This window comes from Sciurus vulgaris (assembly GCF_902686455.1).
Source record: "Sciurus vulgaris genome assembly, chromosome: 3".
Lineage (NCBI taxonomy): Eukaryota > Metazoa > Chordata > Mammalia > Rodentia > Sciuridae > Sciurus > Sciurus vulgaris.
In genome coordinates this window covers 141,669,640-141,694,043 of record NC_136463.1, presented here as the reverse complement: position 1 = coordinate 141,694,043, position 24,404 = coordinate 141,669,640, and the positions used below count along the sequence as shown (strand labels likewise).

Here is a 24,404-nt window from a genome sequence, read left to right as displayed (position 1 = left end):
TAGTTGAAAAAACTACAAAATAAATGTTCAATGTATCTCCCTCTCTGCTAACATGCCTCATCTCAGAAATTTCTAGAGTCTAGAGTATATAGACAATTTCTGACAGGAAATAAGTGGCAGAATGTTGGGGAATGCTAGCAAATAGCACTAGCTTGAGCAAGCATGAAACCAGACAACCATTCTTTATAACCCAATGAGCTATGCATTAAAAGCTCCTAGCATTCTCCCAGAAACATTCACTATCAACTAAAAAGCAGCCATATCATGTCCTAGGAGATAATGGGAAAAGGAGTTTCCTGTCTAATGAGTGACATGAGGAAACAAAAGCAATATTTTGAAGTACGATCAAAGAAACTTGCATTTCTATACTGTTATATATATTTTGATTGCATGAACTTCCACTGATCCAGTTTTAACAAATGCAATTTAAGTATTTTGAAAAATGTCCTAATGTAAACAAAAATTATTTTCTAAGCATCCAAAATTTCTTCAAAACAGAATATGTAATAATTTTTTAAACTCAATCTTCACCTTTGAGATATGGCTTTTACTTAAACATGAAGAAATATCTAATCAAATGAAGTAAACATGTTTTGTTGTGGTTGAGAGTGTCTTGCTATGTTGCTCAGGCTGGCCACTAACTGGCAATACCCCAGCTTCAACCTCTCAAGTAGCTGAGAATACAGGCATGTGCCATTGCACCAGGCTGACACTGTGTGCTTTAAATTCACCTTTTTCCTTGAATATTCTACATACATTCAAGTGCTCACTACCTGTGACTTGTTCTCATAAAGGGCAAGTTCTGCCTCAGAATAATCACAGGCTCCTTTTCCAGGATATAGAACACAAAGCCCACAAACTGATGTAGGTGAATTAAAGCTCCATCTGATGCCAAGTTTCTGATTGCTAGTCCATCTCTTCCAGCACAAGAATGAGAACCACAAAATTGCTAAGAACTGAAAAGACCTATCAAATGAATCCTAACACAGAGTGTCTAGCCTTTGATTTCTCATAATCAATCTGAATGAGATAGGCTGCTGTCCTGTTCTTCACTTATTTCTGTCCCCTTAGTTGACATTTGGTTAAACTCTTACTTTCTTAAAAAAAAAAAAAAAAATGGTTCACTTGATAAATAATTTACTTAACATAGATTTCACTATCTTAAAATGCAGCTTCAATTGCTTTTAGAATATTTACAATACTGCCTAAGCATCAACATTATCTAACTGTAGAACTTTCATCACCCCAAAAGGACCATATTGCTCCCTCCCAGATGAAGAATAAAAGAAGTAAGGGGAAAGAAGAAAAAGAGGGTGGAGAGCAGAAGAGATGGAAATTTCATAGAAGAACTTGATCTTAAAGCGTGAAAACTATGCTTAATTGTTTGTAAATGCTGGAAATATAAACTCAAAAATTTTAAAGTTTATTTCTTACTTTTTTCTAGATAATTTCTTATCCTTCCTTATTCATTGGTCAGAAACATTCCTTTATTAATTAATCACAAAATGAGCAAAAGATCTGTGGCAAAGGGATTTGTAAATCAGCAGTCTCCTCTACCAGAGTACTGGGACATCTTGATTATTTTTATCACTCTGCTAAAAGGATGGAGTTCAATTTCAACTGAGAATGATAGACTTAGTCCATGTTACCTTGGGATATTTTTAAATAACAAAAATATGTTCCTTTCATTCTTAATCTAACATCCTGTTTCAAGACTAGATTTATATTTTTCTTTCAGTTTTTAAGAATCTTTTGCTTTTTACTCCTGTGATAGAAAAAGATAGACTGGACCATTAGAAAATTGGCATCACTGGTCATTTTAATTCATCTATTTTCACCCACTCCTCCTTTTCTAAGGGCATACTCTAGGTTCTTCTATTAGTTGCTTGCCCAATTTCAAACACCCTTTTTACTGATTTGCTGTGCACTGACCTAGTATTTGGGAAAACATTAACATTTTTTCCCAAACTTACTTTTCTTTGAAATTTGCTGGGGCAGCAGAATCAGTGTCACATTCTCCAAATTGCCATGCAACTCTTCAAAAAGCCACCCGCCAGGAATTACCATTAAACTTTTCAGTATCTTGAGCTACATTTCACAGGAAGATATATAAGCCCTGCAGTCTTCAGAGATAAAGCTGCTTTATTGCTTAGATAAAATAGATTTCATTAAAGATCATTCTTCCTAGCCCTGAGATACAGAAACCTTAGTAACCTTTCATTCTATAGTCTTTTTTTTTTTTAAGTTGCAAAATGTGCTCATTACTCTTATCTATGAAATACACAATTTCCTTATATTTACTTCTTACTCTAATCAGAGGCCACAAAGACCTCTGGAGAAAATTATAAGGATCATATTAATCTATAGTTAAAAATTTTAGTTATTTGTAAACTAATTCTGGGAATGTGAATCGAAACCAATAAACTTTTAAGTTCATAAATAGTATTTTAAATCATCTTAACACTGCCTTCTAACATCTGAAGACTTCTCCCATGGTGACACATTTACTCTGGATATATCATTATTCCATAAAGACATAATTCAAATGTGGTTCAAAGGGGCTGAAAAGGGTCCCCAGATACCATTATTCACTTTGTTAAAGTGCTATTTCATAATTATTGAAGAGCCACTCAGATTAATTCCAATTAAATTATTCTAATTATTTTGAGTTTGCATTTGGAAGAAACCAGAATTCCTATCATTGTATGATTTTAAAATTCCTACTCATGATTCATAGTATTGCATTCTCCAGGGAACTACCACACCACTGACCACCAGGCTGTCCAGCTTTAGCATTCTTTTGAATGCTCTGGGAGGGCTTTCAAATCCTCCACTTAGTTCATGCTAAATTAAACAATAAAAACATGTAACTAGTAAGTCATAAGAATGGCTTTTTTTTCAAATGGTTACATAGCTATAGTCAATACACCAATTAAAAATGCATTCATGTAGTTTTATTTTTTTTTCCATAAAGGATATGGCAAAAATTTCAGTGAAGTAGACTGAAACTGAATATAACAAAACCTAGTCACCAACTAGAGGTATATAAAAATCCTTCAATTCTAACTAAATATATTTTCTTTATAAAGTAACACCAATTCAATTTAATACATTAAAAATTTTCATTTTTAAAAAGGAAATTGAAATAAGGACACCTCTTTAAAAATACAAGAACCTGCTTACCACGTGTCCCCAAAATAATTATTTTAGCATTTAATTTTGTGTATAAGATAATATGATTTTTAAAATTATATATTTCTCTTATTTAGAGATAGTATCAGAGAATTAAAAATCTGAAAGCAACACAATAAACTTCATTCTCTCAAAAAATAACCCAACCCAGAAAAATTAATAATAAATATGTCCATGACCTCTCTTATTTAAAACAATATTAGCCAGGCACAGTGGTACATGCTGGTAATCCCAGTGGTTAGGGAGGCTGAGGAAGGAGGATCCCAAATTCAAAACCAGCCTCAGCAAAAGCAAGGTGCTAAGCAACTCAGTGAGACTCTATCTCTAAATAAAATACAAAATATGGTTGGAGATATGGCTCAGTGGTCAAGCGCTCCTTAGTTTAATTCCTGGTACCCAAAAACAAACTAAACAAACAAACAAGCAAAAACTATTAACTGGGACGCTATATTATGACTGACATGAGTGACCAAGTCAGAAATAACCTATGCTTCAGTGTTTGCTTACACACTATCAGGAAAAACATATTGTGGGGGGTGGGGTGGAGGGATAATTATACATAATAATTGAGAATTAATTATTAAAAAGATAAACATGGTGCCATGGGAGCATATTATAAGAGCATCTTAATTACTGTAAAAAATCAGAAGAGCACTCCTGGGAAATTAATGTTTAAGCTACAACTTGAAATACTCAGCTGGGCGTGGTGGCGCATGCCTGTAATGCTAGCAGATAGGGAGGGTGAGGTAGGAGGATCGTAAGTTCAAAGTCTGCCTCAGCAACTTAGCAAGGCCCTAAGCAACTCAGTGAGACCCTGTCTCCAATAAAATATAAAAAAAGAGCTGGGGATGTGGCTCAGTAGTTAAGCTCCCCCAGGTTCAATCCTGGTACCAAAAAAAAAAAAAAAAAAATCTAAGTAAAATATTTACCATGTAGAAAGAAACATGACAGGCAAAGATTTAATGGTGAGGAAACATGGCATTTTAAGAAAATAGACCAATAAGGATGAAGAGTGGAGAAAAAGAAAAAGAGAAACAATAGATGTGGCTGAAGAAGGAATAAGACATCGAAGAAGCAGTTTGGCACACTAACCCTTGCAATGAGAAGCAACTGAGTTATCTGGGAAATATCAAATCTGCATGTAAATGCGTTGGGAGTTTTTGTATCTATGTTCATCATCAGAGGTATTGGACTGTCATTTTCTTTTCTTATAATATCCTTATCCTGCCCAGTGTGGTGGCAAACACTTGTAATCCCAGCAATTTGGGAGACTGAGACAGGAGGATCGCAAGTTCAAAGCCAGCTTCAGCAATTTTGTGAGGCCCTAAGCAACTTAGCAAAAAGGGAAGGAAGGAAGGAAGGAAGGAAGGGAGGGAGGGAGGGAGGGAGGGAGGAAGGAAGGAAGGAAGGAAGGAAGGAAGGTTAAAATTTACATTTTTATATTGTATATTCCTTACCAAATTATCACGACTATTATTTTAATTTTTTTATCCTTCATACAAAGACATAAGTTATTAACATACCACCATCACGATATTAGTCTTCTGAATTTGATTGTATGCTTAATTATACTAGTGAGTTTTATACTTTCATGTTTTTGTGTAACTATGATCCTTTATTCGCTCTCAGTTGAAAGAACTTTCTTTAGCATATATTATAAGACAAGTCTATTAGTAATGAACTTTCTCAGTTTTTGTCCATCCAGAAAGATCTTTATGAAGATCTTTTTTCATTATATACCTCTAGTTGGTGACTAGGTTTTTCATTATGAAGAAAAGCTTGGCTTGTATTCTTGATTGGCGAGGGTTTTTTTTTTTTTTTTGGTTTTTTTGTTGTTGTTGTTGTTTTGTTTTTGTTTTTTAATATTTCAATAAAACACCCTGGCCTGTAGATTTCTGCCGAGAAGTCCATTTCTAACCTCACTGTAGCTCTCTTAAGTAAGATATGCTACTTTTCTCTTGCTGATTTCAAGGTCTTCTCTCTGGCTTTGATTTTTAACAATTTGATTATAATATGTCTTTGTATAGCTTTGTTTGAATTCCCTCTACATGGAAACCTTTGACATTCTTATACTTGAATATTTATGTCTTTCTCTAGATTTGGAAAGTTTTTTGAATTTTTTTTTTAAGTTTTCTGATTCTTTGTCTCTTTTCACTCTTAAACCTATGTAACTGGAAATTTTTTCTTTTGATGATGTTCCTTAAGTCCCATAAGATTTCTTCATTCATTTTCATTCATTCTTATTTTTCCCTTCTGACTGTATATTTTCTTATACTCTGAGTTCACAGATTGTTTTTGCTTTATCAGTTCTGCTATTGACACTTTCTATTTCATATTTCACTTCATTCATTGTGTTTTCAGCTCCAGAATTCATTTGATTTTTTTTTTTTAATAGTAATTTCCACCTCATATCTTTCTCCATTTGGTCATTTATTGGTTTTCAGATTTTCATTGAATTATTTCATTGTATTTTCTTGTGGTTCACAGAGGTTTCTTAAAACAATTCATTTTGAACTGTCAAACAGTTCATACATCTCAATTTCTTTGGATTAGATGCTGGTACTTTGTTTTGAGTCTTTAGTGATGTCATGGTCCTAGATTGTCCTTCATGCTTATGGCCACTACACATTTCAAATAAACTTCTTCCAGTCTTTGCAGATTGGCTTTGTTTGATAAATCTTAGCATTCAGCTCAACCACAGGTTCTAGGAAGGCTCCCTGTTGTGGCCCACAATGAGCGTGATGTTGAAGTCCTTTGGCAGGTTCACCTGCCATTTGAATCTGTAGGTTTGGATGCACTGGAATGGATTAGTTGATTGGGTCTGTGGGGGTGAAGCCATGCCACAAAAGTGGTCCTGGAGTCTAGGTCTGTAGGGGAAGGTCTGGAACCTACATCTACAGGTAAGCCTTGACTGGAATATGTACCAGAAGAACTAGCCTGAAATGGTCTATGAGGGCTGGCCTAGACTCTGGTGTATGGGTATGGACCGAGGACTAGGTTCATTAGGGCTGGCCTGGGTCCTGGGTCTGTGGGCAGTTTAGAACCTAGTTCACAGGGTCAGCTACAAGGCAAGGGTCTGTATCTGCTGGAGCAGTCCTGGATCCTTGTTCTGCTAGAGCATGGGGGCCACGGAGGACAGTACTGAGGCTTAAGTTATAGGGACCTGCCCAACAGTGAACAGTCCTAGAGTCTGTGCCAGCCTGGTGTCTGAAGCTGGTGATACTAACTTAGCAAAGCGGCAGACCTGAAACCTAGGTCTAGAAGGGTTGATTCCTGCTCTGGGATGATCTAGGACATGAAGCAGACCTGGAACATGGAGGATTAGGGGCTGGTCTGAAGTCTAGGGCCACTAGGGTCAGCCATGCAGTCAGATGGGCCTTCATACCAGTTACTTATCCCTGAGTCAATTGAACAGGGCTACAGCTTGAAATTATGGGATCTTATCTCGTGTCAGGGCAGGTCTGGAAACTCTGAGCCCAGGTACTGGCCTTGAGTCTTCAGGGCCTGCCCAGTGCTGGTTTGAGTGGGGAATAACCAGTATTGAGGTACCAAGCAGTAATAAGTGTTCACTCTCCCTTCTGCAAGTGGGTGGTATCCCTCATTAAGCTGTGCTCTTTGGGCTTGGGAGATGGGGGACATAGTAATTAAACCTTTCTTTCTACTCTAGTCAATGTGTCTTGTTTTATTTTATGCTATACCTACATCTTATCATCTCTCATCTGGTCTCGTTAGCTCTAGTGAAAGTACTTTTGAATGTGAATAGTTTTTCAAATTGGCATTTCTGCAGGGGTATGAGTGCTGGAAAGTCCTATTCTACCATCTTTCACAGTCCAACTTTGAGATTATTAATTTACTGAGTGCTACTTTAAAAAGAAATAATGATCAAATTTTTAATTCACTCGATTTCTGATTTACTCCTTTTCTACTCAAGCAATATCTCTCACATCCATCTGCTGTTACAGATTAATTGCACTCTGCTTTATTTAACTCTTGTTATCTCAGTGCTGTAGTCTATCTTCAGTGAAGAGTAGAAAACAGACCATACTGAAGAAAGGACAATTCTGGTATTTGGTCTCCTGGTAACGAGTTCTCTGATTCTCTTCACTATTGCTAATCATCTGAACACTTACAGTTTTCCTCTAATTCAACCTCACCTACTCACTCTCTGTACCACAAAACATAAATGATGGTTCTCCTGGTTTAAAAAACACGATTGTTCCTCTACTGTATTCCAACTAAGCAACCAGTTACTTATCCTTACACTCACTGCTTTTCCAGCAATCTGGAACCTTCTTTTTGAGTATGGTTCAGTCGTGGGGTCACACCTGCCTTTGATTAACAGTCTTCCCTGTGCACGTATTGAGATGTGGTTTCCTTCTCAAATGCAATATATTTTTGGCCTACTATGTGTTTTCTTCTTATTTCCTAGCATAATAATTATTTGAATTATACAGGATGTATTTATCTTCTGTTCTATTCAGGGATTTGAGTTGTAAGTAAAAGACTGCTGCATGTGCTTGTTTACAATAGGAAACAAAAAATTCTATAATTTTCTTCTCAAAAAGTAATTTAACATCAAATATATGTTTAACTTATACAAGGGAATGTGAGAAGTTCTAAGTTTCATCTTTCTGAAAACTTACTATTCTGTTCACTTAGGGAAAAGAGCTAATATATTTATGTTTTACCATTTCAATAATTTGTTTTTATCCTTCCTAATCAAACAATTGAAAAGGTTCACTTTGAACTTTCTTTATAATGGTATACACTAAAAGACCTGTATATAAAACCATAAAGCTGAATATTAGGCAAGAGAGAAGATGAGTTAAAGAATCTGAAATGAATAAAATATGGGGGGGGAGAGGAGGTACTAAAGTGTGGGAGAAGATGAAAACGTGACATGTCTAGCACAGAGCTGAATGTCAGGTCATCTACAAGAAGGCAACAAGGGAACAATGACGAGGCATTTAGTTCTTTTTTTTTTTTTTTAAATTGAAAGCCTTTCTTCAGTGTTAATATGTCTTCCTCACAAGTAGAGTAATGGACAGAATAAGGACAATAGCTGCATTCTACTCTCATCTCTGTCATCTGATGGCAGAATATTTTACTGTACCTCTTTATAGCTAAGCTTTCTCATCTGTAAACTGAGTTCCCTACCTCAGAATTCCACTGTGCTGATTAAATGGGTCAATTTGTATAGATAGAACAGTGACCAATACATACTTTACAATATGAAACTGTTGGTTATCATTATCATCATCATTGTGATTCTTGTTATGCTAAGAATTCCATGACAGATTTTTGAAACTCACTGAGGAGTTAAGGAAATTCCATAGAAGGACTGAGCATAATCAGCCCTTAAACTTCTAGCAGATACATTTTCCAGAGAAGTCCGTGTTTATTGTCCTGAATAAGCCAAAATTTTTGGATACATAATTATTTAGTTATTCTTTGCATAAATAAAGTAATATAAGAGATATAATATGGCTTTATTCTCACTGAAATCAAAGCTTGGTCTTATTTCCTCTTGGAAATATCGTTATCTATATTTTCTTAAAACTAACAGAGAAGTTTATTTCTAATATACCTATTACTAGAATCTATTCAAAACTACTTTATAGAAAGAGTATCTGTTTATTTTATAGTCATTAGTAAGTAAAAGTATGCCTGAGTTTTGTAATTAAACAGAAAAAAAATTATACTTCATTCCAGGTCAAGAGTAACACATATTTTTTACTGATGAGTCAAAGCAAATAATGTTGTTCAAGTAATTATTAAAAAACATTTTTTAAAAATTCCCACATAAGGATCGAATGATTTTCTTTATTATAGGTAATCGCCAGCATTTGTCCACGAATTAAAGTTATTATGAACATAATTATCCTGTGATATCTCTTGATAACTCCAAAATAACAGAATAGCCTAAAGATGTTTGAAAGTTTTAATTGAATCATCATATCATTTAGGATGTGTTAATGGAATAGTTGTTTAATATTCTGAAAACAGAAGAACATGCAAATATGTTCTGTTCTCACAGAACACTCATGGATTTGTAAAGCACATTTAATATTAAAGTTCTAACTTTGCATTCCAGAAATCTAAATACCACTTAAGTCTTACAGAAATTAGTAAAATCTGAACAGGAATGTTATGTCTAATCACCTTACATAAGGCGACCTGGAATTACCCGTGACAACTTACATAAAGTGATCTATTTCTGTGTTTTATTGTACTGTTCCCATTCACTAATAATGGTTTGCAAAATCAAATGAGAAAAAATTCAATCTAAACTTGTTTTAGATGCTATGTCCAAAAGTAGTATTTTCCCAATTTATCAAAAAGCTATTTGACCTTAGGACATGCAATCTATATTTCCTTATATATGTCAAGATATTTTATAAATATCTGGACCAAGTTTTATGGTCCTCTATCCTCTTACAACCTTTTTTTTTCTTTGTCAAGAGATGCCCATTCTCTTGAAATCAATTGCTTATTTTGTACAATATTTTTATAAATGTCTTATTTTAGGCACATTTTATGTGCTAAAATTTACCCCCCAAATGCATTTTTCTGTTTATAAAAGGAGTATACGCTCATTGAACATACTGTGCTTTAAAGTGAAAGTTAAAAGAAGACCATTAGTGGGCTGGGGAGATAGCTCAGTTGGTAAAGTATTTGCCTTGCAAGTACAGAGTCCTGGGTTCGATCCCCAGCACCACAAAAAAATTTCTTAAGACGATTAAAATCACCCAGAAATAGGCTAATATTTAAGTGCATTTGCTTAGAGTATTTGTTATTAAATGTAGCTAAATACATAGTGTCAAGATGTTACTGTAGCTACAACTTGTCCCAGTTTTGTTCTTTTCACTTGTCATATTTAATGACACTTCTCATAAGACTGAAAATTATTTCCAAAGTTCACCATTTAATTCTGCATATATTCCATTACTGGATATAGTAATAATATAAACTTTTCCCCAAAATTTCCAATTTCAGATACCATTTATATGCTTTGGCTTCCTTACTCAACTTTACTAGCATCATACAGACAATTAGACAAACAAGCTTTTGAACATATTGATTCAGAGTTCCTTAGCAGTCCACATCAAGAAATATCCAAAACTGTTGGGGGCTGTGGTGCATGCCCATAATCCCAGTGGGGCTCGGGAGGCTGAAGCAGGTGGATCAAGAGTTCGAAGCCAGCCTCAGCAACATAGCAAGGTCCTAAGCAACTCTAAATCAGTGAGACCCTGTCTCTAAATAAAATATAAAGAAGGGTTGGGGATGTGGCTGGGTGGTTAAGCACCTCTGGTTTCAATCCCTGGTTAAAATAGAGAGAGAGAGAGAGAGAGAGAGAGAGAGAGAGAGAGAGAGAGAGAGAGAGAGAGAGAGAGAGAACCCACCAAAATTATATTCTTTATTTTATTCCTTTATCCACCTCCCTCTCTCACATACACACCTACAGTCTTGCTTATACATATACTCAGAAGATAAGTAACCTGAGCTGTCATGTGATTCCCTTCTTACCATCCTTTGCCTTTAATTTGCACATTGATTCCACTTTTGTCAAATATCAGAATTTTATTTATCATCTCCATTCCACTGTCACCTCCTTTCCAAGACACCATCATTCCAAACCCTTATTACTGCTGTGTCCTAGTTATCTTTTTTCCCTACAACATTACTCAGATTATTCTTCATCTCCACGTTGCACTTAATGTGATTTTTATAAAACACAAATCTTCTTAAGTCATTTGCCTGCTTAATTCCCTCCGGTGTTGCCACTGACTGACACCCCCACCACACACACGCACAGTATTAGAGTTAGGATAATGTCAAATTCCTTAAAATGTTTCCTTATCATGTGTCCCATTAGCTTCTCTGACATAATCCCTCCTCTCTCTCTTACCCAGACCCTGCTAGGAACACCAACATTATTTTATATCCTCTCATAGTTCGTTAAATGGTGCTCCCCACAAGATTGAGACCTACTCAGAATCTCAGGTGATCTCATTAGGAAACAGGTTCTTGGCAGATATAATTAGCTCAGGGAATTCTGATAAAAATCAGTCCGAATTTATTATGGGCCCCAATCCAATGACTGATATAAGTAGAACAGAAGACACAGAGACACACCAGGAAGGGGGTCATCCAGAGACAAGCTCTGTTGATTAGAGCTGAGGCACCCCAAAAGTCTCCAGAAACTGAAGGAAGCAAGGAAGAATCCTCCGACTGTCCCTGGAGGAATAGTGACTGACACCTTGATTGTTTCCATAACTGTTAGAGAACCAATGTTTGTTGTTCTAATCTCACCTCCCCTTTCTGATGGTAGCCCTGGGAAACAAATATACCACCCATGGTAGAATTAATGCAATATATAATGGCTTTATTTCAGTTCTCAGTAGAGTATAAGATTCATAAATAACAAAGAATAATTCTGTTGTTCACATTTTTATGCTCACTGCTTGGTATGACAACAGGAATATGATACACAAAAAAATGGATACATTTATGAAAGAAAGAAAGGTGAGTTTTTCATGATAATAGATACTTACTGAGATAAGCAACATTACCATTGAATCTACATTCATTTTACTGGCAAAAGCTTTATTATCTGAGATATGATTGCTATTATGAATTGATGGCTTTTGAATGCCTCTTCTGAGAAGGGAGTTTTGCAATATCTAGTGTTTTTATTTGTGCCACATCCACTCCAGATCCTGGTCTCAGAACTTTGAAGTTCCTTTTGGAAATTTATCCTCTCCAAGTGTAGGCAGTCTGGGATAACTGTGCATCAAGTGCCAGGGTTCCTGGCGGAGGGCAAATGACTGAGACTCAGCCATGAGCACTCTTTTCCTGAATGTGGTGTGGGGAGGGGGCGCAACATTAAACACATTAGATTTAGCTCCAGAAGTACCCATCAGTCTCTATTTCCTCTTCTGTAGATCTCTGGAACAGTCTGGCTCCTACCTTTTCTGAGAATTATTTTATCTGATTCTGAGCAAAACCATATCCTTTCTGCAAACTGCTCTTTTTATTTAAATACCCAGAACTAATGTCTCCTACTTGCAATCCAAGAACAGTAATTACATTGTTCAAATGTAGATGTGATCAATACATAACATGGACAGCTTATTTAAGTAGGTGTTGTTTTACAGATGGTCACCTGATCAAAACTTCCTGTTTAGATTGTCAGGCTACATAAATCATGAACTATGCAATTTGAAATTCATGATTTGTCCTTATTTTCTGAGAAGCCACTTTCATTTCTTCACATATTGCACATATTAATGCAAACCCTACAATTATCCTTCATTTATTTAACTCTTTATAAATGTAAATATAAATATAAAGGTTATTCATTATTTTTTTAAAAATTCACCGAACTAAATATTCTAAATGAAAATCATGATCTAAAAATATATTAAACTATTTTATGAAGAAAGTTACCTCTACTAAGTCAAGGTTCTGGTATAATAAATGCTACTGTATTTGCACAAAAAAATTAGTTTACAGTAAACTAATTAGCACTTCGCAACACAGAGACCAACATATGTGATGTGCTACCACTTGACAGATTTCATTATTTCATTAAAATAACACTTACACAGGAAGAAAACATTCTTGGCAATTACATATTATTTAGGTATCCAGAATATTTTTTTTAAACTCTTTACTAAATGAAAACTGATGTTAACACTGTATAGGTGAAGGCTAATTTGAACATCAAGATGAAACACAGGAATCGGTTTTACACATATAGCTACACTAAATGTAAACTTTAAAGGGTCAATAGAAATAAAATGATTTTCTTTAATTTATTCAGTGGCTTGATAGTTGTTTGCTTTTTGTATTTAAACATATAAAACATCATCTGAGTATGGTTTGCATTAGTTTTCCCCTGAGGGATTTGCCTGGGGAGTCTCTTCAGGTAACATGCTGTTAGGTTTACCTATTGCAACAGAATATACAGAGATATTATTTGTCCAGATTCTTTTGCCACTTTCCTTACATTCCACCACATTTTTCTCTTCAATTTATTTTACTTCTCACTGTTTCGAAAAACTATCCTCTTCTTTCCACTTTCCATTTAATCTACTGCAATGTCCACAAGAACATATCTTTTAAGATTGCAAAACACCACCATTATAAATACATTTGAATTTAAACTTTTTTAAGTAGTCTTTTTAGTTATACATGATAGCAGAGTATATTTTGACATGTTTATGCAAACATGAAGTATGTGTTATTCTAATTAGGATCCCAATCTTGTGGATGTACATGATGTGGAGATTCACTGTGGTATTTACATATATGTACATAGGAAAGTCATGTTAGATTCAGTCCACTGTCTTTCCTATTCCTATCTCCCCTCCCTTCCTCTTTATCCCTCTTTTTCTTTCTTATGCCGAGGTTGATTTCTAGCATGAGATTTCATTGGTTAATACCTTCAGTGATGTTAAATGAAAGTGAGGCTATCAACCTCATTTTCGTGTTCCTGATCTTATTCATAATGCCAGGGGCATTCCCCCATTGAGTAAAAGGCTGTCTTTATGCTATCAATATGTACATTTAATACTATTAAAAAGATATCCATTAATTCCCATTTTGTTGAATTTTAAAAATCAGAGATATATTTTTTCAGATTTGTCAGCCTCTGTGGAATAATTCATTCCACTCTCTTTCCTATTCCCAATTTCCCTCCCTTCCCTTCATTCCTCTCTGTCTAATCCAATGTACTTCTATCCCTCCCTGTTTGTTGTATGTTAGTATCCACATACCAGAGAAAACATTTGACCTTTGGATTTGCAGTTATTGGCTTATTTCACTTAGCATGATAGTCTCCAATTCCATCCATTTACCAGCAAATGTCATAAAGTCAGTCTTTTTTATGACTGAGTGATATTTCATTGTGCATACATACCACATTTTCTTCATCCATTCATCTGTTGTCAGGCACCTAGTTTGTTTCTATGGCTTAGCTACTGTGAATGGGGGTGCTATAAACATTGATGTGACTGTGTTACTGTAGTATGCTGATTTTAACTCCCCTTGGATATATACACAGAAGTGGTAAAACCAGATCAAATGGTGGTTCCATTCCAAGTTTTTTGAGGAATCTCCATACTACTTTCCAAAGTGGTTATACTAATTTGCAGTCCCACCAGTAATGTGTGAGTGAACTTTCTTCTGAACATCCTCACCAGCATTTACCGATACTTATATTCTTGATAATAGCCATTCTGACTAGAGTAAGATGAAATCTCAGTGTAGTTTTAATCTGCATTTCTTTAATTGCTAGAGAGGTTGAACGCTTTTTCATATATTTGTTGATCCTTCGTATTTCTTCTTCTGTGAAGTGCCTGTTCACTTCTTTTGCCCATTTATTGATTGTGTTATTTGTATTATTGGTATTAAGTTTTTTGAGTTCTTAATATAATCCCAGAGTTTAATGCTCTATTTGAGGTGCACATGACAAAGATTTTCTCCTATTCCATAGGCTCTCTCTTCATGCTCTTGACTATTTAGCTGTGAAGAAGTTTTTTTAGTTTGATACCATCCCATTTATTGATTCTTGATTTTACTTCTTGCACTTTTAGGAGTCTTGTTGAGGAATTCAGTTCCTAAGCTGACATGATGGAGAGCTGGGCCTATATTTCTTTCTAGTAGGTACAGGATCTCTGGTCTAATGCCTAGGTCTTTGATCCACTTAGAGTCCAGTTTTGCATAGAGCAAGATATAGGGGTTTGATTTCATTCTATTACATATGGATTTCCAGTTTTCCCAGCACCATTTGCTGAAGAGACTATCTTTTCACCAATGCATGTTTACGACGCCCTTGTCTAGTATGAGGTAACTGTATTGATGTGGGTGTGTCTCTGTGTCTTCTATTCTGTTCCATTGGTCTTCATGTCTTTTTTGGTGCCATGCCATTTTTGTAACTATAGCTCTACATTTTAAGGTCTGGTATTGTGAAGCCTTCTCTATCACTTTTGGCACGACAGATTACTTTGGCTATTATGAGCCTCTTATTTTTCCAAATGAATTTCAAGATTGCTTTTTCTATTTCTGTGAAAAACATCATTGGGATCTTGATAGGAATTGCATTAAATCTGTATAGTGCTCTTGGTAGTATGGACATTTTGACAATATTAATTCTGCCTATCCAAAAACATGGGAGATCTTTTCGTCTTCTAAGGTCTCTTCAATTTCTTTTAGTGTTTTGTAGTTTTCATCATAGAGCCTTTAACCTCTTTTGTTAGATTGATTCCCAAGTGTTTTTTTTTTTTTTTTGAGGTTATTGTGAATGAGATAGTTTTCTTAATTTCTCTTTCAGTTGATTCATCACTGATGTATATGAATGCAAATGACTTGTGGGTGTTAATTTTATATCCTGCTACTTTGCTGAATTCATGTATGAGTTATAGTAGTTTTCTGGTATAAATTTTTGGCTCTTCTAAATATAGAATCATGTTATGGGCAAATAGTGACAGTTGGAGCTTTTCTTTTCCTATTCATATCTATTTAATTTTTCTTTTGCCTAATTGCTCTGTTCTGAGTTTTAAGGACTATGTTGAATAAAAGTGGTGAAAGCATCCTTGTCTTGTTCCAGTTTTTAGAAGGAATGCTTTTAATTTTTCTTCATTTAGAATATGTTGGCTTTAGGCTTCACATACATAGCTTTTACCATGTTGAGGTATGTTCCTATTATTCCTAGTTTTTGTATGTGTGTTTCAAACATGAATAGATGCTGTTATTTGTCCAATGTTTTTTCTGCATCTATTGAGATAATCATGTGATTCTTGTCTTTAAGTCTACTGATGTGACAAATTACAGTTATTGATATCCATATGTTGAACCAACCTTACACCCCTGGGATGAACCCCACTTGATCACGGTGCATTATCTTTTTATATGTTTTGTATGTAATTTGTCAGTATTTTATTAAGAATTTTTGCATCTATGTTCATCATGGATGTTGGTTTTCTCTCCTTGATGTGTCTTTGGTTAAATTTTAGTTATAGTCTAAAATCAAAATTTTCTCTTTTTATAAACTTTACTTTCTACTTCTCCTACACATTTACATTGAAGTTATATTTTCTTTAACGCTCTCCTTAAGTTTCCCAGTTGCCTTCCATAATCAGTTCATAAATTCCTTTCTCTTTTCTTATTTCTAGTGTATCAGTTCAGCAATTTTGTTGAGTTTTAGGAGTTTTCTGTTTCCTACTCTTTCATCTTTTCCATTAGTTTTAAATAGATAAAAACCTATTATGTGCTGACCATCAGTATTAGACATCCTGCTAGGTATTTTGATTAAAAAAAAAAAAAACCCTATTTGGTGGAAAAAAGAGAAATACATAGGCAAAAATTGGAGAACATAATATGTTTTGAAATTTTTATACAATTCTATGGATATATTTAAAGTAATAATTAAATATAAAGTTAAAATTTAAGGAAGTCAAAAGTAAAATCACCAGGAACTATTTCCTGCTGAGTAATTGTCATTTGGTCTACAAACAAGGGAGAACCAAGAAGAATGTTAAATAAAGGGAATGAACTGATCCCATGTGGGTTTTCATGTCCACTTTGCAGGGAAGATTTGAAGAGGAAAAGCTTTGAGACTTTGAACGTTTAAGGGTTATTAAACTACTTTTAGAAAGCTGTCATAAAAGCCTGAAAACAGTAAGAGAGACATTAAAAACAAAGATTTAAATGATCAAAATGCAGAGAACAGAATAACAAAGAATGGCTAGTTAATGTAAGGATATAGGTTTTAAAAGAGAAGGAATTTCATTTGACTCTAAGTTTTCCAATTTGATTATTTGAGTGAATTGTAATTCTGATCAGAGGCAGTAAATACAAATGAAAGATCATGATTTTGAGAATGTGTGAGATAATGATCCTCACCTCTAACCTACTGAGTTTGCTCCCTGTGTAGACATATCATACAAAGAGAGGTGGCCATAACTCAGATGTTACAGGTAGCTTCTAAGATGACTTCCAACAATCTCTGCCTGCTCATTTTCTTGCCCCTTTGTGATCCCCTGCTCTTGAAATGTAATCTAGACCCAGTAACTTGCTTCCTAAATAACAGGAGACTACAGAAACAGTGGTATATTAGGTTCCCAAGGCTGCCAAAACAAGTTGCCACACATACACTGGCTGGCTTAAAAGAATAGAAATGTATTCTGTTATCATTCCGGAAGCAAGAAGTCTGAATCAGGTGTTGGAAAAGCTACACTTCCTCAGTAAACTATAAGGGCGGGCATGTCCCCTTTGTCTTCCAGCTTCTCTGCTGGCTCCTCCACAGCATGTGTCTACATCACACAGCTCCTAGGAGACACCCAAAGTCCCTGAATGCCTTCACATGGTCGTCTTCTCTTTATATCTTTCATTATTTTTATTAGTATTTTATAATTACACAATATTTCATTACACCATGTTTGTAAATGCACATGTATATGTTTATATATAATATGATTGATCTCCTTCCCCAGTACTATCCCTTTCCCTTCCCTCCTCCCGCCCACTGATATACTTGTTCTACTCTACTGAACTCCTTTCTGTTATTATTGTTGCTAATGTCTTAATTAAAATTAAATTTCATAATTTAGCAAATTATATTAAATATATAAGCAGAATTCATTGCAGTCTGTTCCTACATGGACATAACATAATGTGGTAGATTTCTTTCACCAGTACTTCCCCATCTCTTTATCTTTTAAGGACTTGTGTTATTGGAGTCAGGCTTCATCTGATTAATCCAAGAGGATCACATACAAAGATCCTTAATTATATGTGAAAATATCCCATTTCTAAATAACTTCACATTCACAAGTTAGGACTTGTATATCTGTTTGGAAACCAACATGCAACTCACTACAGATGGGACGATACTTCCCAGATTTGGTTATAAAACAACGTGGCTCCACTGTGGAGTTAAACACCCAAATGGCCACTAGTCATTCCCTGAACCTGATTCTATCCTCAAACTACAATGGTGCACTACATTCACTTGCTTGTCACGTATGCTTCATCTACTACACTACAGCCTCCTCAGGTGGGGATTATGTCTTCTCCATAGTTTGCCTCCTATAGATCATGGCTCACTGCCTGGCAAATGGCAGGTTTTCACAAATGATGATTTCAGGGAAGGAAAAGTCTAAAACTTACTCTGCCTTTCTTTAGTCTGGGTTCCTTCTTCTAAAACATGAATCACTAGATTAACTTCTTTAAGGGCAGCACGGATGATCTGATTCTTTAATAGTTAGTCCTCTCTATCTAATGATGAAATACAAATTCCAAAGTACACCAACCCAAATCCGAGAACATGCTTCCCAACCCAAATCAGAGAACATGTTCCTCACTACTTTGCTCTCCCTATCCTGTCTTCCATTCCTGATAATACCCTGTACCTTCCCAACCCAACCCTCTGCTCCAAGTTGATCTCCATTTGCTTCACAGGCCCCTCTTACCTATCCTGGGAAGTTTGTCCTTCCTGGCCTCTCACTTGTGAAGAGGTCTTGCTTCCAAACCTGGAAGAGTCAGCAGCAGCAACTGCTCTTTCCTTGTACTTCTTCCATGGCTCTTGATACATTCTGCCTATACCTAAATTACTGAAATGTGTTTCTTATCATATTTTATTGAAAATTAGAATAAGGAACTAATTTTTGTGCTTTTCTGTCCCTAATCTCTACTAACACCACTCCCATTGCTCAAATAATCACAGCAGTAAGGTTTACTGACACTAAATTTTGAATAAATATCAGTTGCATAAATGTATACTTACCATCATTTAAAAATAATGCCTTTTCAGTCATGTGGAAAGATTATGTATATATAATAGACACTTTTCTTCTAGGCTTTGTTACGTAAGGGAATATGTTTGTTAAATATATCTGAATAGGAGGAAGCTACTGTTTGCAATCAAAATTTAAAACCTTGGTTTTGAATTTTTCTTCAACACAAAGTAAGTTTTGCTAATAAAATTTCTGAATGATAAAATGTCAATCAATAATTCAATAAGCATTTTCCAATTGACTAAGGACAACATAACCACTGCCACCTTCTGTGGGTAAACTCAGAAACAAGAACAAAAAGCCTTTAAAACATCATAATCATTGACTCCATGATGTTATTTTAATAATTCTTCTAAACCAAAGTAAGTGCTATATGGACTCATTTCTCTATGCTGATATTCACTTAATACTTAAAGAGACATACCCTAAAATATTTTTAAGTCATTTTCATGTTAAATGATACAGTGGAAAATATGAAACACTGGCTGGGGATATAGCTCAGTTGGTAGAGTGCTTGCCTCACAAGCACAAAGCCCTGGGTTCAGTTCCCAGCACCACAAAAAAAAATAAAATAAAAAAATAAAATTAATTCATATTCTCAAAGAACAGAACAAAATAGATGTATTTCAAAAATAATAAAGAAGGCTGAGGGTGTAGTTCAGCAGTAGAGCAATTTGCCTAGCATGGGTTTGACCTGCAGCACCACACACAAAAAAAATAACAATAGTAATAAAGAAAAATCAATAAAAAGACAAAGAAATAATATCATCACACCTTTGTTTAAAAGGGAAAAATCAGCGAAGCAAAAATAAAATGATACAGAACAAAATGACAGATTATTTTTTAAAAAAAGACATTTCTGATTGGTTTTTTGTACTAAGAATTGAACTCAAGGATACTCTACCACTGATTAACATCCCTAGCCATTTTTATTTTTGATTTTGATACAGAGTCTCACTAAGTAGCCCAAGTTAGCCTTGAACTCTTGATCCTCCTGCTGCAGCCTCCTAAGTTGCTTGGATTACAGGTGTGCACCGTGGTACTCCACTTGTTTCTATTCTTAACTTTATTTTACTTTCATGTATATTATCATTTTATCCAATAATCTTTTTTGGAAACAGTATATGAGCAATCATTTATTCTTACCTGAATGTGCTCAAATATAGTTGAAAGACGGTATGGACACTTGACTTTATGTATCTTCGATCATATAGTTGCCAACAAAATTATTCTTCTATCACTTCGTCTCCTATGTAGATCAAATGGAATAACATACAATTAAAAATTAAATTAAAAATTGGGCTTAGTAGAGTTCATCAATAATTACATTTTTAATTTACAGATTATAATGCATCTAAAATTTTAATCATATTTCCTGTGAAAGTTCAAGAAAGTTACCATATAGTAGGGAAATAATAAGACATATTTTTTTAAAAAGGGAGAGCTACAGGTTGCTAGATGATGACAAATAGAAGTACTCCACATAGTGAGTTAAATGTTTTAACTCATAGGTATGTTACTGTTATAACTCAATGGTAGCTACTCAACAATATATGCCTCTCTCCCTCCAGCCCTGTAAGGAACTCAGCCATCTCTTTCACATAGTAATTAATTATACTAACCACGCACATAACCTGTTCATCATTCCCAAGGTGATACAGAATATGAGAAAGCAAAGATTTATTTTCATTCCTCCTCAACTGTGATGGAAAAGCATTTAGATAATTTATCCTTCTGTTGGTCAACATGCTATAACCAGAACAGATATGTCAACTGGTGAAGGCTTTTATATTTTTATCCCAACAGACAAAATGAAAAAGACTCTCCATGTAGACACAACAGCACAAATGAGCCTTCCTTAATTCAGTCATTTCAAATGTATCTCCAACATAAATTCAAATGGTAGCAGAAAAACTCACAGAATAATGCCTCTTCTTGCCAAAACATAGATTTTTTTCTTTTTTTCAAACAAAAAAGGAAATATATATATATATTTGATATATATATATATATATCATTTGTCTTACCTCCACCAAAACTTTGAAACAAACACCTTGATATGGGTATCAGTGATGCCACACCTACAGTTTGTACTTTCTTCAATAATAGACAGATGTCTATTTTATTCCCACCTCTGTGTTTGCATCTAAGCCATATGTATATTACAAAAACTCTTCCATCTTAGGTACAATCTTCTTTAGAAGCTTGTTTATCAATTTGTTCACCCTCTTTTCCTTTTTCTAACAGAGCTTTAGAAAGGTCTTCATTCAGCTTCCCCCAGAGGCAAATCCTGAGGTAACAACTCAATTACAAGATAATTTATTTGAGAAATGATCCCAGGAATCACCCGGAGGGAGAAGAGAAGTGAGACAAGCAGTGTAAGGCCTCTTAATAACAAGAGGGCATCCATCGTCAGGTCCATCAACACCACTGACAACAGCAGTGTAATCTGGCTGGGGAAAATCTGATACCCAGTGTAAACAGATACATCTCACCTGAAGAATGACAGAGCAGGCATATGGATACACCAACCCTCATTACTCCTTAGCTAAGCCATGCTCCCAGTAGTGTTAATTCTCTGAAACTTCCAGCCTGCTTTTGTGGCAAAGTTGTCTTTGGTAGTCAAAGAATCCCTTAGGTAGAGAAATGAGAATCGCTTAGGTAGAGAAATGCAAGAATATCTGATATTGTAGACTCTGCCAGTGTCAACTGCAATGCTAAGGGGAACAGTGTATAGGCAGTTCATCAATAGCATCTGCCCCAGAAGGCAGCAATTTAAACATTTGAATTAAAACATAAGCAAGGCACTTTCAAAGTCACATATGGTCACTTTATAATATCAGAGATGAAGAACATTTGCCCACCCAGTGATGACATTTGCTAAATCATACGGTATTCTCTTACTGATTACTAGACTTTGGGGTGTGTGAATGATAAAATTCATTTTATCTTTCCTCAAAATGTAAAGACTGCTTTATCATGTACTTCCAGCTCTACAAAGAGGTCTGTCCACCGAGGACAGGGAATTTTAAGCATAATACTTAGAAGAAAACCATGAACTATGTCATGATTTCCAGAGTGATTTACCAGATCATACTTTTCTTATTTATTGTTTTAAGGAAGAAGAAAGAGAGGGTAAAAATTAGTCCTTTTTTGGGATAAGGATACTTTTTTCTACTTAGATTGTGGCAAATATTGATATAAAAAATTAAATAGAAGCCATCCAAGATGTTAACCAAACTATTCAATTAATCGTATTATAAAATATCAATAAGTAAATATATTCCTTAAAATGGTCAGTTCAACTTAACATTCCCAGGGCTACTACTTCCATTTCAGATTAACTGAAACTTGGTCTTACTGTAGGAAATAATTTTCAAAGAAGAATATTTTATGCAATGTGATACAATAAAGAAGACCATAAAAATACCCACATCAAAAACAACAACGAATTTGTGCCTCCTTCTGACTTTCTTTTTGCAGGAAAATGACATATATTCTGCATTGGGTTATATGATTAGATTTGTTCATAAAAACAGCATCTTGAATAATCTTCCAAAAAAATGAGATGGATCTATGATCTGCTCTTTTGAACATATTTTTATTTTATATTTTAATATAAAATCCTGCTTTCCAATTCAAATGGTTCTTTAAATTTTAGTATGTTCAATTTGATACTGTTTTGCCACTATTTGACATTCTCATACAATTTGAAGATGTATAGGAACTAAATGAAGATAATCATTCCTTTAGCAAAACTTTCGTTTTTCCCAACAGCACTAGCTTAAGAAAAACATTTTTGGAATTGCAACACGAACTTGTCAATGTAACACTTGTATCTTTAAATTTTCCTATACAATTAAACCAAACTGCACAAACGAGTCAGGTGAAGTCATTTCTACTTATCAGTAAATGACATACAGACCACAATTATTATTACTATCATTTTTACATAGTCCAAGAATTTAATATTATTTCAATTTAATCTGCAAAATGTTGCAAAAAAATTCCTATATAGTCATCTCCAACAGTTTCTAAAATTCAAAAATACACAAAATTGATTTTTGGATCTAATTTCTTTTTGTCTTAATTTTCTTCCTATTTTTCTTTTCTCCTCTTTTAAAATGACTTCAAGTAAGTAAATAAAACACTGCTTACTGTAACAGCCGGAAACCTGGCATTATTAGCCCCTCTTATTTCCTTTACCACCTACATGCAATTATGTCAGAGTAAATTACACTCCACTTAATACAACAGACTCCAGTTTGTTTCCTCCTCTGTTTTACACCCCCAGTTACCCATCCCTAACCAGTCATGATGTCTCTCACAACGTAATGTTGTCATGTCACCCTTTGGACAAAGTCCAAATGCTTTGCGTGTCTTTAAGATGTTCTCAAATGTTTCTACCCTAAGGTTCAAAGGTGGTGACTAGGGATGACTGTCCTAAGTGGCTTGGGGCAATCATTTTCTGTGCATTCCAGTTTTCCCTTTAAGGCTATGGCATAAATACAGTTATGACCACATTCCTACTCTTTAAAGAAAATATATTGGAAAAATCATTTAGTCCACTTAACCAATATTAACTAAATATCTACTGAATGCTTTTTTGTTTTAGTCAATAATGAGAGGAAAATAAGTCCATATTTTCTTTTGCATTTGTCAATGTAATAAATGCTATGTAAACAGTAAGGTCAGATGCTGCAGAAACATAGAGAAGAGTTCAGAAAATCTTCCTAAAAAAAGATGGAACCTGTGAACCTTCAGTTAGAAACTGTCCAGCTAGGAAGAGGAAAAGTCCTCAGGTGGAAGAGGGAGAATATGAAACAATTCACCAAGTGTTAGGAGAGGCAAACAGAAAGCAAAATACTTACGGGAGACTGTCTTGCACAAAGCTCTAGTGACAGTGTGGGACCAGGAAAGTTTGTGAACACTATGCTGTAAAATTTGGAAGTGCTACAGTTCCACCCTCTATATATATATATGAAGATAGATAGATAGATATATATATATATGAAGATACACACACACACACACACACATATATAAAACATATAGAGGTATATATATTACATATACATATATAATTTATTTATTTATTTATTTATTTTAAGAAGATCATGCTACCAGTGTGGCTTTGAGCAGACATGAAAGGAAGGGTATACAATAAGTTGATTACTTCCTAAATACTATCATATGACTATAACTCATTTTTGAGCTATTTTCAAATTTCAGATTTAACAGTTTTCCGTTTTTTACTACTTAGAAAACACTATAAGAGGTAGGCTGAAAGCAGAGTAACACAATTGTTATAAATGCATGATTGTAGTTGGCATGGAAAACATACTAAATGATTCTGAAACTGTCACTTGGGGCAAGATATACCTCAGTCTCCTCATCCATATAATCTAAATA

At 34.7% G+C, this 24,404-nt stretch overlaps 1 protein-coding gene and 1 long non-coding RNA gene across 15 annotated transcripts in view; one reads left to right on the top strand and one right to left on the bottom strand.

Annotated features, from left to right (window-relative positions):
* The window catches only part of LOC306657983 (PTB domain-containing engulfment adapter protein 1), a 260,729-nt gene that overhangs the window by 155,045 nt on the left and 81,280 nt on the right, over nucleotides 1–24,404 (bottom strand). For 10 of the 14 annotated variants that reach the window (XM_079134584.1, XM_079134581.1, XM_079134571.1 and 7 more), the window contains exon 2: nucleotides 20,139–20,241. The exons of 1 other annotated variant lie outside the window; for it this stretch is intronic. The gene's annotated coding sequence lies outside the window, so the exon portion shown is untranslated. Of the gene's footprint in view, nucleotides 1–20,138; nucleotides 20,242–21,487; nucleotides 21,626–23,863; nucleotides 23,959–24,404 lie in introns of those variants that run through there. 3 more of the 14 variants (XM_079134582.1, XM_079134577.1, XM_079134579.1) reach the window with 2 other exon arrangements.
* Nucleotides 10,328–13,511, top strand: LOC306658154. The gene is made up of 2 exons (XR_013762980.1): nucleotides 10,328–10,516; nucleotides 10,551–13,511. It is a non-coding gene; the product is annotated as an uncharacterized lncRNA (long non-coding RNA).